Below are 15,794 nucleotides of genomic sequence, written 5' to 3'. Positions count from 1 at the left end.
GCTATTTTTGTCTTATCATAGCCATACTAGTGAGTGTGAGATGATACCTAATTGTGGTTTTGATTTACATATTTTCTGATAATTAATGATGTTAAGTACCTTTTCATGTAGCTGTTGACCATCTGTATATATTTAAGAAAATTTCCATTTAAATACTCTGCTTGTAAATCAAATGCCTTTATTCATATTTTAAGTTAACTTTTCTTTTGTTAATGAAAATGAAATTTGTTTTTTAACAATTATATTGTCCTATATTTACTTTTGTTTTTGTTTCTTTGTTTTAGGAATCAAGCACCCCCTTCAAAATTTGAATCATACATATGGATATAATTCTCTATATTTTTTTTCTTTTTTTATTTCATTCACAGCCAATAGTACTCAGGGGCTTTTTTTTTGCTCTGTTCTTGAGGATAATTTTGTTCATCAGGTACATAATAGCAACACTTTCTCCAAATAACATATTATGAAGACAGTTAAAAGAAAATGTAAAAAAAAATTTTTTTCTTATAGCTATAAGAGCAAGCATTTTTTGCAAAGCATTTTTTTTGCAAAGACATATATGATAAAAGCTGTCTTCTAGAATATATTTTAAAAAGTAATTAGTCCATGAAGATGTTTTTAAGGGCCATATCACATATTTCACATGTGTAAAGCTCTTAAGTTGATAACTGACAAAATACACACATCAGCAATAGTAAAACAACTTTATTATATTAGATCAAAGACCTAATTAGACATCTCACCAGAGAAAACGTAAAGGTGTTAAACATATTAAACAATGTACCACACTATATCACCAGAATGAACACAACAATGATATGGCTCTAAAATCATGAATAACAACCCAAAATGCTGGAGATGACAGTATGGTACAAAAACTTTGTAAAATGTTTTGGCAGTTTTAACAAAGGTAAATTTACTATCAGTGTGAAAAATAGCAATTTATATCTTTGGTATTTATCCAAATATGTTGAGTAGACAACTAGACTGCTTTTTACTTTCTGATTTTTTTAATATTAATATTATTTCTCCAAACTAGTTAAAGCATTAAAGACACTGTTTTTCTCTTATGGTAACCTGAATTCAATCAAAGATAAAATTCGCTTTGAGAGCCAGAGAGATATTACAGTGGGTAAGGCAGGCACTGGTCTTGAGCAACTAACTCAGTTTTCATCTGTGGCACCACATATGATCTTCTGAACTTCATCAGAAGTGACCACTGAATGAAGAGCTAGAAATAACCACTGAGCACAGTGGCTGTGACCCCAAAACAAAATAATAATAATAATAATAATAATAAATTAAATTCATTTGATTTCTAATTTTACTATAGGTACACCGAATACACTGGGTCACTTTAATGGGATAAAACTTATTTCAAATGGCTTTGAGTATGGAATATTTAGGATTTTGCTTTCTACAAACTGGTAGTCTAGTGATAGCAATGTTTAAACTATTGAAAATGTCCTTCTATGTTATATTTATAGACTTGCTTTGGTAGGTAAATTTTTGTTATTTATAGCTTCTGTTCATTTTATTGCATCATTTTATTTTTAAAATGCCCATTGTTTTTATATACTTTGAAAAGTAACGAACATTTTAATAATTCTATTTATCATTGCAATTTGTTTTAAAACATAGACATTATTTTAAATTTTAATCTTATCTGTATTATCTATATGTTATAATTTTAGTGAAGTCACAGTATATCATTTGACTTTCACTTTTCTAGTGATATTTTTGTATATTCTCCAAATAAAAGGGCTGGAGCGATAGCACAGCCTTACAAGCGGCCAACATGGCCGACCCGAGTTCGATTCCTCCGCCCCTCTCGGAGATCCCGGCAAGCTACCGAGAGAATTCGATATGCCAAACACAGTAACAGCAAAGTCTCCAATGGAGATGTTACTGGGCCCGCTCGAGCAAATCGACGATCAACGGGAGGGCCTTTACCTTTACCTTTACCTCCAAATAAAAGTCATCTTATTTAATGTGTCAATTTGCTGTTTCCTATATTAATATAAGATGTTTAGGTAAAATCAAATTATCTTTCTTCAAACTATTTATGATATGATAGCTACCAAATATAAAATATTTTTGAAGTAGTATGAAACTCTATTTAGCTTTATATGTCTTATATTTTTCTAACTGCTTATTTTCAAAATTGTTAAGTCTGCAAATTAAAAAGTATGCTCTTCTTGCATCACACTTTGAAAACATAGCTTATCAGACATATAATGTAATATACCCAAAGACAGACGTTTTAAAGCAAGGGACTAGATGGTGAATTCCATATATTTCTACAATCTCAAAAATCTATGTATTTTCACAAATTCTGAGGAAAATAAACTTTTTATTGGTAACTTCAATATATATACAAACTCACAAACTCACACTATTTTTATCAACTTGTATTGAATATTTAGAGGGTAATTCCTAGGCATAGCATTTTCATTTTCTTTGTCAATTCCTGTAAATTGAATGAAATTTGCTAGAATTTATATTTGTTGGCTCTATTGAATATATTGGCAAAGTCTTGTTTGGTTTTTGGTACTTTACGTTCTATGATACTTTGTTAAATTCTTCAAAAGAAACCAAAACACATAATAGCTAAGTTTTGTTCTTGCTGTAATTGCACACATCATCAGGTGTATATATGTGGAAAGTATATTCATTGACAACTGATTTATATTTAAAAATCCTAAACCAAATGGAAAAATCCAAGACAATTTATTATCCTGCCTTTTCTCATTTATATACTGGTCTACGTGTTTTACACTTAGAATTTCTTTCTTCAAGCCACAGTTATTAGTGTTGGCAAGAGAGACACTGCGGAGGTAGATTAAGGTGCATGTAGTCAACCACAATTCAGATCTGTGGCACTGCATATGATACTTCAAGTACTATAAAAGGTCACTCCTGATGTAGCCCCAAAAAATGAAAAGGAAAAAAAAGAAAAGGAAATAAAAGAAAAGATATCCTTTGAGTCAGACACATAGTAGATTAATTAGGCACCTGCCATGTACAGCCTTGGTCCCTTACATATTTGGGATTTGATTCCCAAATCCCTGACAGGAACACAAAGCACGGAGCCATGAATAAGTTCTGAGCACAACTAGGTGTGGAAAGGAGGTAAAGATATAAACAAAAAAATTGTACTGTTTTCCAGATGTTTGACTGGTATTAAAACAGTATCTGTTTACATATTTTCTTTTTCACTTCATAGTGGATGTTGGATGACATCTTAGTAAATCATTGAAGTTTCAAGTTTTTATAGTTTTTATAACTATTTCTCCCTACAAACAAACTTATAAACTATGTATGTGTATAAACACGTATATACATTTTACATAAGGTATCATATATAATTTAATTTTTAGTATAGCTCTGTAGCACTGTCCTCCCATTGTCCATCGATTTGCTCAAGCAGGCCCAGTAATGTCTCCATTGTGAGACTTGTTACTGTGTTTGACATATCTAATGGTTAGCTTGCCAGGCTTTACCATGAGGGCGAGATACTCTTGGTAGCTTGCCCAGCTCTCTGAGAGGGGCAGAGGAATGGAACCTGGCCTGCCCAGGTCGGCCTTGTGCAAGACAAACGCCCTACCGCTGTGCTATCGTTATAGCCCGATATTTAGTATACACATGTTTTAAATTCATACAAAATTTAAGCTAGTTAACTAATGAATAATTACTTTACATATTGATAGTTACTTCCTAAAAGTTAAGAAGAATTTTTACAAATGCAATTCAATACCAATATCACTACAAAGAAAAAAAGAGCAGTTATGCTTTACTCAAAAGACATAAAACTTCTTTTCAATTATGTTTAAGCCATTCTTTATTGCTTGTGAAAAGCATAATTAATGCAAAGACCAATATCATGTTCCTACCTTAATATATAATCTGTGTTAAGGGCCAGGCAATTTTTTGTCTGTTTTTAGAGTGAAAATTATATGACTCATGCTATAATGTATAGCGTACTGCTTTTTTTGGATACCATATCTAACTTCATTTTAATCAAGTTTTAACTACAAACAATATGTTAAGGAAAATTCATTCCTATGTTGAATGTTCCCGTATTTACTACTTTCTCCTCATCTTTAAAATTTAACAATTAATTGAACTCATAAATATAAAATCATAATATATGCAGCATTTCCATAGTTGACAGGTAAAATTTGACAAAGGAGCACTTTATATCAATTTTAAATACTAGAAAGTGGACACCAATTTGAAGTGATTAAACATCTTTGAACATCTCTCTTTAGAAAAATGAGCAATAACTAAAAGACAATTGCTGCTGAAGTAAACTCAGGCTCATAGTGTGTGTAAATCATGTAGTTGTTCTAGTACTCAGAGTGCACTGTTTGTATACAGAGTCACTTTCTAGGCAAGTCACATAATCACTTTGGGACAAAGTTACGCTCATTTTTAAAGTAAATATGTATAACTAAATGATTTTTTGAATCTCCTTTGTCGTAAATTATTCTCAATAAACCAATTTGATGTTTCTTTTCCATCTGTGTACATCTGGCATTTTCTTTTTATAAGACCATATATATATATATATATAAATTTTCATAAAAAGAAAAGTGTTGGGAAAAGAAAACTACTTCTGAGTTCTCAAGTTGCAACAGATGGAGATATACACTCTTATGGGCGAATTTTAGCTCTGACAATAATATGTTAAATTTTAACCCCTGGTACTGTGAAGGTAATTATCTGGAAATATGGTTGCTACATTTGTATTCAAGTATAAATAAGGTCCTTGTGTATGGAGTTCTAAGCTTTTTTTTTTTTAACCAGAGTTCTGATACAAAGAAGGGAACTTTTTTCAACATATAGGCATACATGAATAGAGGGAATCTGAGGCACATATTAGTGTGATTAACATACAAATCAATGAACATCAGAATCTGTATAAAGAGTCTAAAATCTGTCAAGGGAAGATTTCCTTTCCTAGAACCACCAAAGGTACCATAGCTCTGCCCAGACCTTGATACTGAATATATAGTCTCCATCACTGTGATGGAACAATTTTCTGTTATTCTCATTTATTATATTGTGGTACTTTATAAGCACAGCCCTGCCCCAGGGAGTAAACGACTAATCTATCCTCATGAATATTATTAATTTGTACTTTAAAAATTCATTGAGAAAAGTAGTAGAAACACAGCCTCTTCCTGTGTAAGCAAATAAGTGGTGTAAATTCCATGTGATTATTTAAAAGCACGTTTATTTGGTAGGGCATTGCATACTTTTCCTGTGACTGCTGTAACTAACAAGTCACCACAAATGTAGTGACTTAAGACAACAGAAATTTTTTGAAAAAAGTATTCTGGAGGTCTGTATCATGATATCAACAAAACAATATTCTCTTGGAGGATCTTCCAGCTTCTCAGGACTATTGATATTTTTTCTTTTTTTTCTTTTTATTAGTGAGACATCATGAGGTACAATTGTAGACTTAAAAATTTCTGTGCTTGGGTTTCAATTATACAATGATCAAATACTCATCCCTCCACCAGTGCCCATTTCCTACCACCATGGATCCCATTATCCCTCCCACCCCCCACTCCCCCATCCCACCCCACCTCTGTGGCAGGGCATTCCCTTTTGTTCTCTCTCTCTTATTGGGTGTTGTGGTTTGCAAAAGAGGCAATTGGTGACAATCATGTTTGGTCTATAGTCTACTTTCAGCATGCTTCTCCCATCTTGGGATTGATTTTTTTTTACTTACGTACACATCATCCTAATTTCTGTCTCATGATAAAATGGAGCGATAGCACATCTTAGGGCATTTGCCTTGCACGCAGCCAACATGGCCGACCCGAGTTCAATTCCTCTGCCCCTCTCAGAGAGCCCGGCAAGCTACCGAGAGTATCTCGCCCACACGGCAGAGCCTGGCAAGCTCCCTGTGACATATTTGATATGCCAGACACAGTAACAACAAAGTCTCCAATGGAGACGTTACTGGGCCTGCTCGAGCAAATCGACGAACAATGGGAGAGCCTTTACCTTAAATTGGTTAAATTTCTTCTCACTCATATGAACTTGACTGTATTTAAGGTCCACTGAATAATTCAGAATGCATTCTTCCTCTTGAGAGCTTTAATTTATTTCATACATATGAAATAAGTTATCTATAACCCAAAGCGTAATAGGGTTACAGGGTAATATTCATTGCTTTGGAGAATAAAACAAGGATATATTGATACACACACACATATATACATATATATATATTTGAGAACATAATTAAGGCTACTTGAGTGACATCACACTTCATATACATACCATACTTTTAATTCATTAGTATTATTACTTACATGAGCCATTCTGTTCCATTGCCTTCTTATTTACAATTACATATAGATGCAATTTAAAGTATTTTTTCTGAGATAATTTTAATTTCTATTGGTTGCTTGGTATATGCTTTATAAAACTGAAGAGGAAATGTGTTTAAAGTCATAGCATTTTCGTATGCTGCTTTTAATCTTCCAACACAAATATTTTAGTGATATCAACAACTGATTCTAAGAACTGCAAAAATAAAAGACAAGAACACCAACTCAGTATTAAAGAAGTACAAAGTTGATAGAAAATTCAAAACTTACAATAATGCTACAATAACTAAAATATCGTGGTATTGGGGCTGGAGCGATAGCACAGTGGTAGGGCGTTTGCCTTATAAGCAGCCAACATGGCCGACCCGAGTTCGATTCCTCCGCCCCTCTCGGAGAGCCCGGCAAGCTACCCAGAGTATCTCGCCCGCATGGCAGAGCCTGGCAAGCTCCCCGTGACGTATTCGATATGCCAAATACAGTAACAACGAAGTCTCCAATGGAGACATTACTGGGCCCGCTCAAGCAAATCGATGATCAATGGAAGGGCCTTAAATAAATCAATGGATCCTTATTCTACAGGAGCCCATAAAGAGACCCCTGTAATCACAGTTAATTGATCTTTGACAAAAAGAACAAAATCAGTGCAATTTACTAGAGCAAACATAATAACTGTAAAAATGCAGGAACAACTGCTATCTATATGTTTATCAATCAATCAATCAACTTATATTCCCATCTATATGGATAAAGCCATCATCAATATATATGATAACTTATATATATTTGTAAAGGATTTATATATAGACCTCATGGCCTTAACAGAGTGGATTGATTATAGATAATAGACCTAACTCTAAGATAAACAACTAACTGTGAGAAAACCTAGTCAGGTATGAAAGATTTTCCTCCTTTTCTCTAAAGAATGATCCTGTGATTCTTCGGTTTTAGTTTGCTTAACATTTCATTGACTCAAAGAGTAATGATGAAATCAAAGTTGATCAGTTGAAGAAATCAAACTGACTTTAGGTACAAATGATCCAATTAGATATTCTGGAGCTTTGTGTTTGCTAGACAATGGGCTTGAATATTGTATTATCTTATACTCCTTAAATAATATGTCATTCCTAGGGAGGTACCTTGGGAATGGTTGTCAAAGTACAGCCCTACATATGAAACAATTCCTGAAGGTACTGAGAACCAAATGCTGAAGCATCATGATCATCAAATCATGCACATCAAATTGTCATCCTACTACGTTTAAACTTTATTAATGCTCACCCTTGTAGTTCATTCCATTCAGACCTCACTGAATCTCCCACCTGTTATAGTCTTTGAAAATTGACCTGAACTTTTCTTCCATCTGAGATATTTTTTAGCAAATTTCATTGTATTCTATTTTGCCATACTAATGAGTGTTTTCAGTACCATTTAACTGGCACAGTAACCAATATGCTGTCTCAGCAATTACAGTCCCTTTGCTCTCTCTTTTGCCATAGCCTTTATCATTTTATTGTATAAAATATGTATTGTTTATTACAATTATTATTTATTTATTATCTGTCTCATCTGCTAAAACATAAAATTAAGAAGGGCAGGTACTTTAATATAAAGTATTTCTTGATATAATCAGCATAAACTTAACATGATAAACATTATCCTTACAAAGTTTCATTTTTAATCTATAGTATATAAATATAATTCTGTCATATACTACAATCTGACATATAAGAAACATATATATGTAAATCTATATTAATACAGCTTATTCTAAATCTTAATGTTATGGACTAGAATTCCAAAATTAACCAGTGTTCAGTGTGAAGGTGAATCCCAACCTAAATATTTTGAACCTTGATAAAAAGAGAGAATAAGTATTTTAGATTTAGAAGATCAGTGCATTCATTTGATCTCACCACTTGTAGCTGTAGTGACTTTGGTTTAGGAAAAATTTCAAGTGAGCTACATGATTTATATATTTGGTTCTCTCACCTATTTTATTTTAATTTAATTAAATCCTACCCAACCCTCTAGATCAATTTCAAATGTTGCTTTTTTAATTAAACTTCAGAGTAACCTGACCTGTTTCTCATATGAACGTGTCTAATGTTCAAAGATACTTGTTTTCATTTTTCACATGTGAGAATGTTCACAAATAACTGTAGATTATGTTTGCTATTTAAAGTTAGTGTTTTATGGTGGAGGGATGGGTATTTGATCATTGTATAATTGAAACCCAAGCACAAAAATTTGTAAGTCTACAACTGTACCTCATGATGTCTCACTAATAAAAATTTAAAAAAAATAAAGTTAGTGTTTTATTCCTTTAATCTTAAAACCTCTAGCAACACTGCTTAATTTAAATTATACACAACTTTGATTCATTTTTCATTTCGTTCATTAAAATTAGTTCCACTTGTGCTCTTAAAAGAATTATTGTCATTAAATATATGTAATGCAGATAAGATATGTGCATTCTATAAAAAAGCACATTTGTATATTATTTTAATATATTTTATAATTTCATGCTGAAATATGTAATTTTTTATAAAAACCTAGAAAATATTAACTTCAATTAAAAAATTCTTATTTCTAACCTGTTACTTCTATAGTTCTTTTAAAACATCTTTTCTCTTCTGAAATATTTTCGTATATTTGGGGTATTTTGATTATTTGAATAATATTTTGTCTATACAATGTATTTCTTCAGCTGCCAGATCCCTGGCGGAACCCTGGTTGGGGGTGGGGAGGAAAACTCAACCTGCTCCCTTCCAAGGGGCCCTGGTGAGGACAGCCAGGCGTGGGGGCAGGAGACTCTGCGCTGTTCTCTTCCGGGAGCTGGGTTTTATAGTCTCTGAGTCTTGGCCATTGATGGGATTACACGGCACCAGGGGGCCAGTTGGTGGGTGTGACAACTGCCTACTGGAATTTGGAGGATCTGGGTGGAGAATGCTCAGCCCAGATCCGAGCAGGCTTGGAGATCTCAGCCCCAGGACCTGTATGCCTTTGTTCCTCTACCGGTACCTTCATGCGTGTGGAGAGTGGTCTCAGCATGGTGGTGGTTAGTTCTGGAGGCCTTCGGCTGCCGGAGCCCTGGAGGAGCCCTGGTCAGGGTGGGGAGGAAAACTCAACCCGCTCCCCTCCAAGGGGCCCCGGCAAGGACAGCCAGTTGCACAGGTCCCGGGGCTGAGATCTCCAAGCCTGCTTGCATCGGGGCTGAGCATTCTCCACCCAGATCCTCCAAATTCCAGTAGGCAGGGGTCACACCCACCAACTGGCCCCCTGGCGCCGTGTAATCTCATCAATGGCCAAGACTCAGAGACTATAAAACCCAGCTCTCGGAAGTGCGCAGCCACGACATCTTATTATCTCATTTCTACTTTGGACAAACTGGCAGGCTACCGAATGTAACCTGCCCACACGGCAGAGTCTAGCAAACTTCCCGTGGTGTACCCAATATGCCAAATACCAGTAACAATGATGGGTCTCATTCTCCTAACCCTGAAAGAGCCGTGAATATGGCACTTTTTAAAAAAAATCTCAGGGCTAGGACGAAGGAGAAGCTACTGGGGCCTGCTCGAGGCAATTGTAGAACAACAGGATGGTCGTGATCGTGATCGAATGTATTTCTTATCAAGGAAATATTTCCAAGTCATAGTATAATTAACACTAACTCAAAAATTAAACATTACATTAAATAAATAAGTAGCACTGTAGCACTGTCCTCCCGTTGTTCATCAATTTGCTCAAGAGGGTATCAGTAATGTCTCCATTGTGAGACTTGTTACTGTGTTCGGCATATCGAATACATCATGGGTAGCTTGCCAGGCTACCGTGCAGGTGAGATACTCTTGGTAGCTTGCGGGCTCTTCGAGAGGGGCGGAAAAATAATAGTACAGCAGATAGAGCATTTGCTTTGCATTCAGGTGAGCTAGGCTCAATACCCAAACACCAAATATAGTCTGCAAAGCCCACCAGGAATGATCCCTGAGCACAGAGCCAGTAGTAAGCCCTGAGCACTAATGGATGTGAACCAAAAAACAAACAAGCAAATAATAAATTAAAATGTGTTGGATATTAGCCCTAAGTGTTTTAGGCTGTTTTAGGTGAATTACCCCTTTTCCTCCTCCCAGAGAATCTTGTTGTGGCCTTGCTAGCATCCCTAATGACGCTTCATTTGATCACTTGACATCCTGTTACTCATCGATTTGCTCGAGTGGGCACCAGTAATGTCTTCATCAGTCCCTGTCTCATGCTAGTGTAGCCCAATGGTGTCTGCTCGCTCCAGGAACACAAAGAGCCTCAAACCATTTGTTTAGGGTCTTGACGAAGAAGTCTGACCATCTCAGAGATGGGTGGCCACGCATTCTTTTGATGGTCCGTGGAATCCAGTGGATAACAGCTCTAGTGCTGTGGTTGTCTTCTTGCATGATCCCTAATGTAGTTAAAGTTAACCTTTAACCTTTCCTGTGTATGTTACCTTCCATTCTCACAATCCCCCAAGTCAGTCTTGATTACTTATAAGCCAAAACTTTCTTGTTATTTTGAACTTTGTATTTGTAGTGCTTTGTATTTGAAGTGTTGTGTATTTGTACCTGCTTTACTATTTCCCCTATAGCCTTTTTATATTTTACTATAGAGCAATGCTCTTTGGTTAAACACAGAAAGACTATTAATGCTCTGCTCCTACTATTTGGGAGTTGATAGACTCTGAATTATATCTTCTCCTGGACATCCATCATAATTACTTGATGCAGGCTTCAGTTGCTGTAGTTCCTAACACCCCAAAGGGGAGGTCCCACCATGGGACTGGGATGGATCCAGGGTGAATGGCAAAGCTATCCCAGAATTGAAATGGGACACTCTAGAAAGCATAAATGCATGGTCTTGATGCAAGCTGTTATGACTTAGAGATAGGATGCCCATGGGGAAGGACAAGCTGAACTGGCCTGAGGACTTAGTGTGGGATATATGGTAAAAGCCTTGCTTGCTCTCAAAGCCCAAATAACTGAGTGTTGAAATCTTTGTCTCTTACTGCGTTTATCCAAACTGCAAATATTGGAAGATAACTTATACAACGAGAGGGAAAGATAAAAGCAATGTAGATGTCCCTGGGAGACAGAGTGTCTCCTTGCATTAATCTCCCCAAAAGAGAAGTTCCTACATTTTATCTATGTAAATGATCTATGTAAATTTCCAGATTTTTTACCTTTGTATATGATCGATCACACTAAGATCCTTAACTCAACCTCCCTCAGATGTTCTATAAGTATGCTATCAGCTCTGTATTAAACGGGCCATTTTTACCATCAGGCTATGGTCCCCCATCTCCCTGTCTCTCTGTCTCTTTGCTAGGGATGCCTGGAGAGGACGGGAGGTGGCTCTGGGACATCCGAACACAGGTAGTGTTGCCACAGCAGCACGCCCTTATTATTTGGTGAATTCACAAAGATATATTTAGTATAGTAGTTTAAAAATATTTAGACATTTTTCTCAGTAGTTCTAACTTTGAAATTCTACAGACTATAGAATTTTATGGGCTGGAGTGATAGCACAGCGAGTAGGGCATTTGCCTTGCACACAGCCAGGTCAGCTGAACTGAGTTCGATTCCCCTGCCCCTCTCAGAGAGCCCGACAAGCTACCGAAAATATCTTGCCCGCATGGCAAAGCCTGGCAAGCTACCTGTGACGTATTCGATATGCCAAACACAGTAACAAGTCTCACAATGGAGACATTACTGGGCCAGCTCTAGCAAATCAATGAAACATGGGAGGACAGTGATACAGTGCTATAGACTTTTATATATAAAAAGAATTAAAGAAATAAAGGTAAATCTCCTTTATATGTACTAATAGGCAAAAGAAACAAAAATCTAAGAAATATAGTGGAGAGGGATTTTGTTGAAATATTTGTGTTGAATACAGCTAAAATTACATCAATTTATATTCAGTATTTTTTCTGATTTTGAAATCTTCAAATAGTTTATCTTTTAGAATTAGGACTAATAATTCAAGAATTTGAGATGATTTACTAAATAACACATATACCACTCAAAATAATACCACAGAATTATAGTAAATTACTAAAATATTTTTTCTTGCATTTTAGCTACTTTTATACTGTATTGGTTATAACAAGCTTGATAATTTTGATAGCCACAAAATTTAAATAATTATGTCTCCAAAAAGTGTTAACTTAATTTGTAGAGCAATTGGTTAGCTGATTATTGTCACAACTTTATCAATTGCTTTGATAGCACAGCAGGTAGGACGTTTGCCTTGCATGCAGCCAAACCGGACCTAGCCAGGTTCAATTCCTCTGCCCCTCTAGGAGAGCTGCCAAGCTACCAAGAGTATCAACGCCTGCATGACAAAGCCTTGCAAGCTACCCATGACTTATTCAATAGCAACAACAAGTCTCACAATGTAAACGTTACTGGTGCTCACTCGAGCAAATCCATGAACAATGGGAGGACAGTGCTACAGTGCTACATGCTGTTTTTCTGAAAATACCTTTTTTTTAAAAAAAATGATGTAAATAGAATACTCTTCTTTCTCTCATAACTGGAAACAAGGAAAGTGAAGTCAGGCGATTTAATTAAGCAATTTCACTTTACACAAAGATGTAGAAGCAAAATTGTTCCGAAGTTAAAGTCAAAAAAATTGTATTCAAGACTACTGCAGTAGAGAAAACAGGCCAGGATTCAGTTTCAGTTCAAGACAACACAACTCACAGTATCTCTAAGTTTGGAGTGAGAGAATGTAGACCATCTTGTTTTTCTATTTAATTTTAACTGAAGTAAAAGTAAGCATTTTTGTATGTTTGTGAAAAGAATGTTTTTTATACATAAAGCAAGTTACCCCACAGATGTCTTGATCTAACTCTCCTGTAGAAACTAGGATATTGGATATCATCGTTGTTGTTTATATTTCAAAGAGATCATTATCCATTCTTAGGTGATGAAACTATAACGAAACTTTGAAAATAGCAAATAAATAACTGACATTGTGTGTGTTTGTGTGTGATTTAAAGTAAAAGCTCTAAGAACAGAGAAGCTGAGACCTATTTAAAGTGCTCTCAATCTAGAGGAGTTAAAGGTTTTTTGGTTAGTAGATTTAGTTTCCCTTATCAATAAGTTAGCTTAAATGAAGGTTAATAATAATCTTCCAAAATAAATAGTTGTTAATGTACTTTCAAAATTTACAATATTAATACATGCTTTCAAATATTACCACAGTAAATTTGTTAGCCACAATTTATCATATAATTTATTCCTAGAACATAATTATTTGATTTACATTGGAAAGTTTTATATTTGACTACTTCTATAAAATTCCTCAATATATAGACCTTTGACAAACTACAAAACAATGTTTTCTGTTGTGTTTATCTTCTTGAATATATATATATGTGTGTGTACATTTATAATATACATATAGATAAATATATGCCCATATTTTCTTTATCTATTAACCATTAATTTGGTTTCTAGCCTTGGATACTTTAAGTATAAATGCTATATTGAACACCAGAGTGCAGATAGTTTTCTAAAATACCAATTTTTTTTCCATTTTATCTTTACCCAGAAGTTGGTTGTTCCAGAATATGGTATTCTGTCTAAACATTTTGAGAAAACTGCTTACAGTTTGTTTTACATCCATATTACTAATTCCCACATACATGGCACAAGTCTCCCCTTTCAGCTACATTTTCACTAATATTTATTACATCTCTTTTTAAGAACAGTAAGAACAGCCATTATAATTGGAGTAAGTTTATTCTCATTGTTTTGATTTTTATTTCGCAAGACTTCTACTCGGATCTTTTCGATAGCCACGTCCACCTGCCCACATACCAAATTCCGCATGATGGATATATCGTTCCCACTGGTCTCCCTTCCAAAATTTGACATGCCATTTTGTCAGTAAAGAAGCAAATAGCACCAGGCCCAGACAAGGTCAGTCCCGAACACCTGAAGAACCTGCCGTCAGTACTCATCAATACACTGGCTTGGCTCTTCACATCCTATGTGCTACCTTGGCATCGAGATAGACCTGGCCAAAGAGCCATAATGCTTAACTATAAGTTAAGAACTTAATCATGGACAAATGCTGTCATGACACAAAAAGTAATAACTAGATTTCGACACTGCTAAGGTTAGGAAAGATTAATCTGGTCTGAGCTCTGTAATCTAAGTCTGTGGTAAGATGTTCCCAGGAGAGCTGCCCTACAAGCCTCAATGTTATCTCTTACTGTGTCCATACAAAAATAACTAGTACTAAGATGTTGAAGGAGACATCCACAAGATTGGCAACTATTGCCCTATCTGCCTGTTGTCTGTCACCTACAAGTTGTTCACTCAAGTCATCCTGAATAGGATTGAGCAAACACTAGATGAAGGACCACGTAAGCAAGCCAGGTTCCAAAAATGATTCAGCACAATTGACCATATCCGCAAGATAATCAAGTTCATCAAGTTTTCTCAGGACTTCAAGATGCCGCTCTGTCTAATGTTCATTGATTTAAAGAAGGCCTTTGATTCTGTTGAGACTGAAGCAGTCATCGAAACCCTAACCAACCAGGACTTTCAAAGTCAATACATCAAGATCCTCCATGAGCTGAATTACGGATTCACTACCAGAATCTCACCATTCTACAAGGAAGTGATCATTGACATCAAGAGAGGGGTTCGACACAGTGATACCATTTCATCAAAATTCTTCAGTGCCACCCTCAAGAACATCATGCAATGACTGGAATGGGAAGGAATGGGAGTGAAGATAGACAGTTGGCAACTACACCACCTCTGCTTTGCTGATGACATTGTTCTAATAACACCAAACATTAGCCAAGTGGCACAAATGCTGGTCGACTTTGACCGTGAGTGTGAAAAGGTCAGACTACACCTGAACCTCATGAAGAAAATGTTTGTGAGAAATTGACTTGTTCCTGAAATAGCTAAGAGGACGAAGAACCTCCTGCTCTGGACATATCTCTTCGATTCCACTGTTTTTCCTACATTAACATATGCCTCAGAGACCTAGGCCTATGAAAACAGGATTAGAATGCTATTCAGGCCTCCCAAAGAGGAATTGAAAGAGCTATTCTTGGAGTATCATGCTTCACTCAAGTGAGAGAAAGAATCCAGAGTTTTGACCTCTGTCGACCATCAAGAATCAGGGACACTGTCTCATTTGCCAAGGGGTTGAAAATCAGACGGGTTGGACACATAATGAGATTTGGAGATGACTGCTGTACTAGAGCTGTTACCAACTGGATTCCAGGGCATGTCAAAATATCACGTGGCCTCCCACCTATGAGATGGTCAGACTTCTTTGTCAAGACCCTGAACAATCAGTTTGAGGCTCTTTGTGTTCCTGGAGCGAGATGACACCATTGGGCTACACTAGCAAGCGGCAGGGATGAATGTAGAAGTTACTGTCACC

The sequence above is a fragment of the Sorex fumeus genome, unplaced genomic scaffold, assembly GCF_029834395.1.
Source record: "Sorex fumeus unplaced genomic scaffold, SorFum_2.1 ptg000018l, whole genome shotgun sequence".
In the NCBI taxonomy this organism is placed as follows: domain Eukaryota; kingdom Metazoa; phylum Chordata; class Mammalia; order Eulipotyphla; family Soricidae; genus Sorex; species Sorex fumeus.
The sequence above is the reverse complement of the archived record's forward strand: the minus strand, read 5'-3'. Positions refer to the sequence as shown.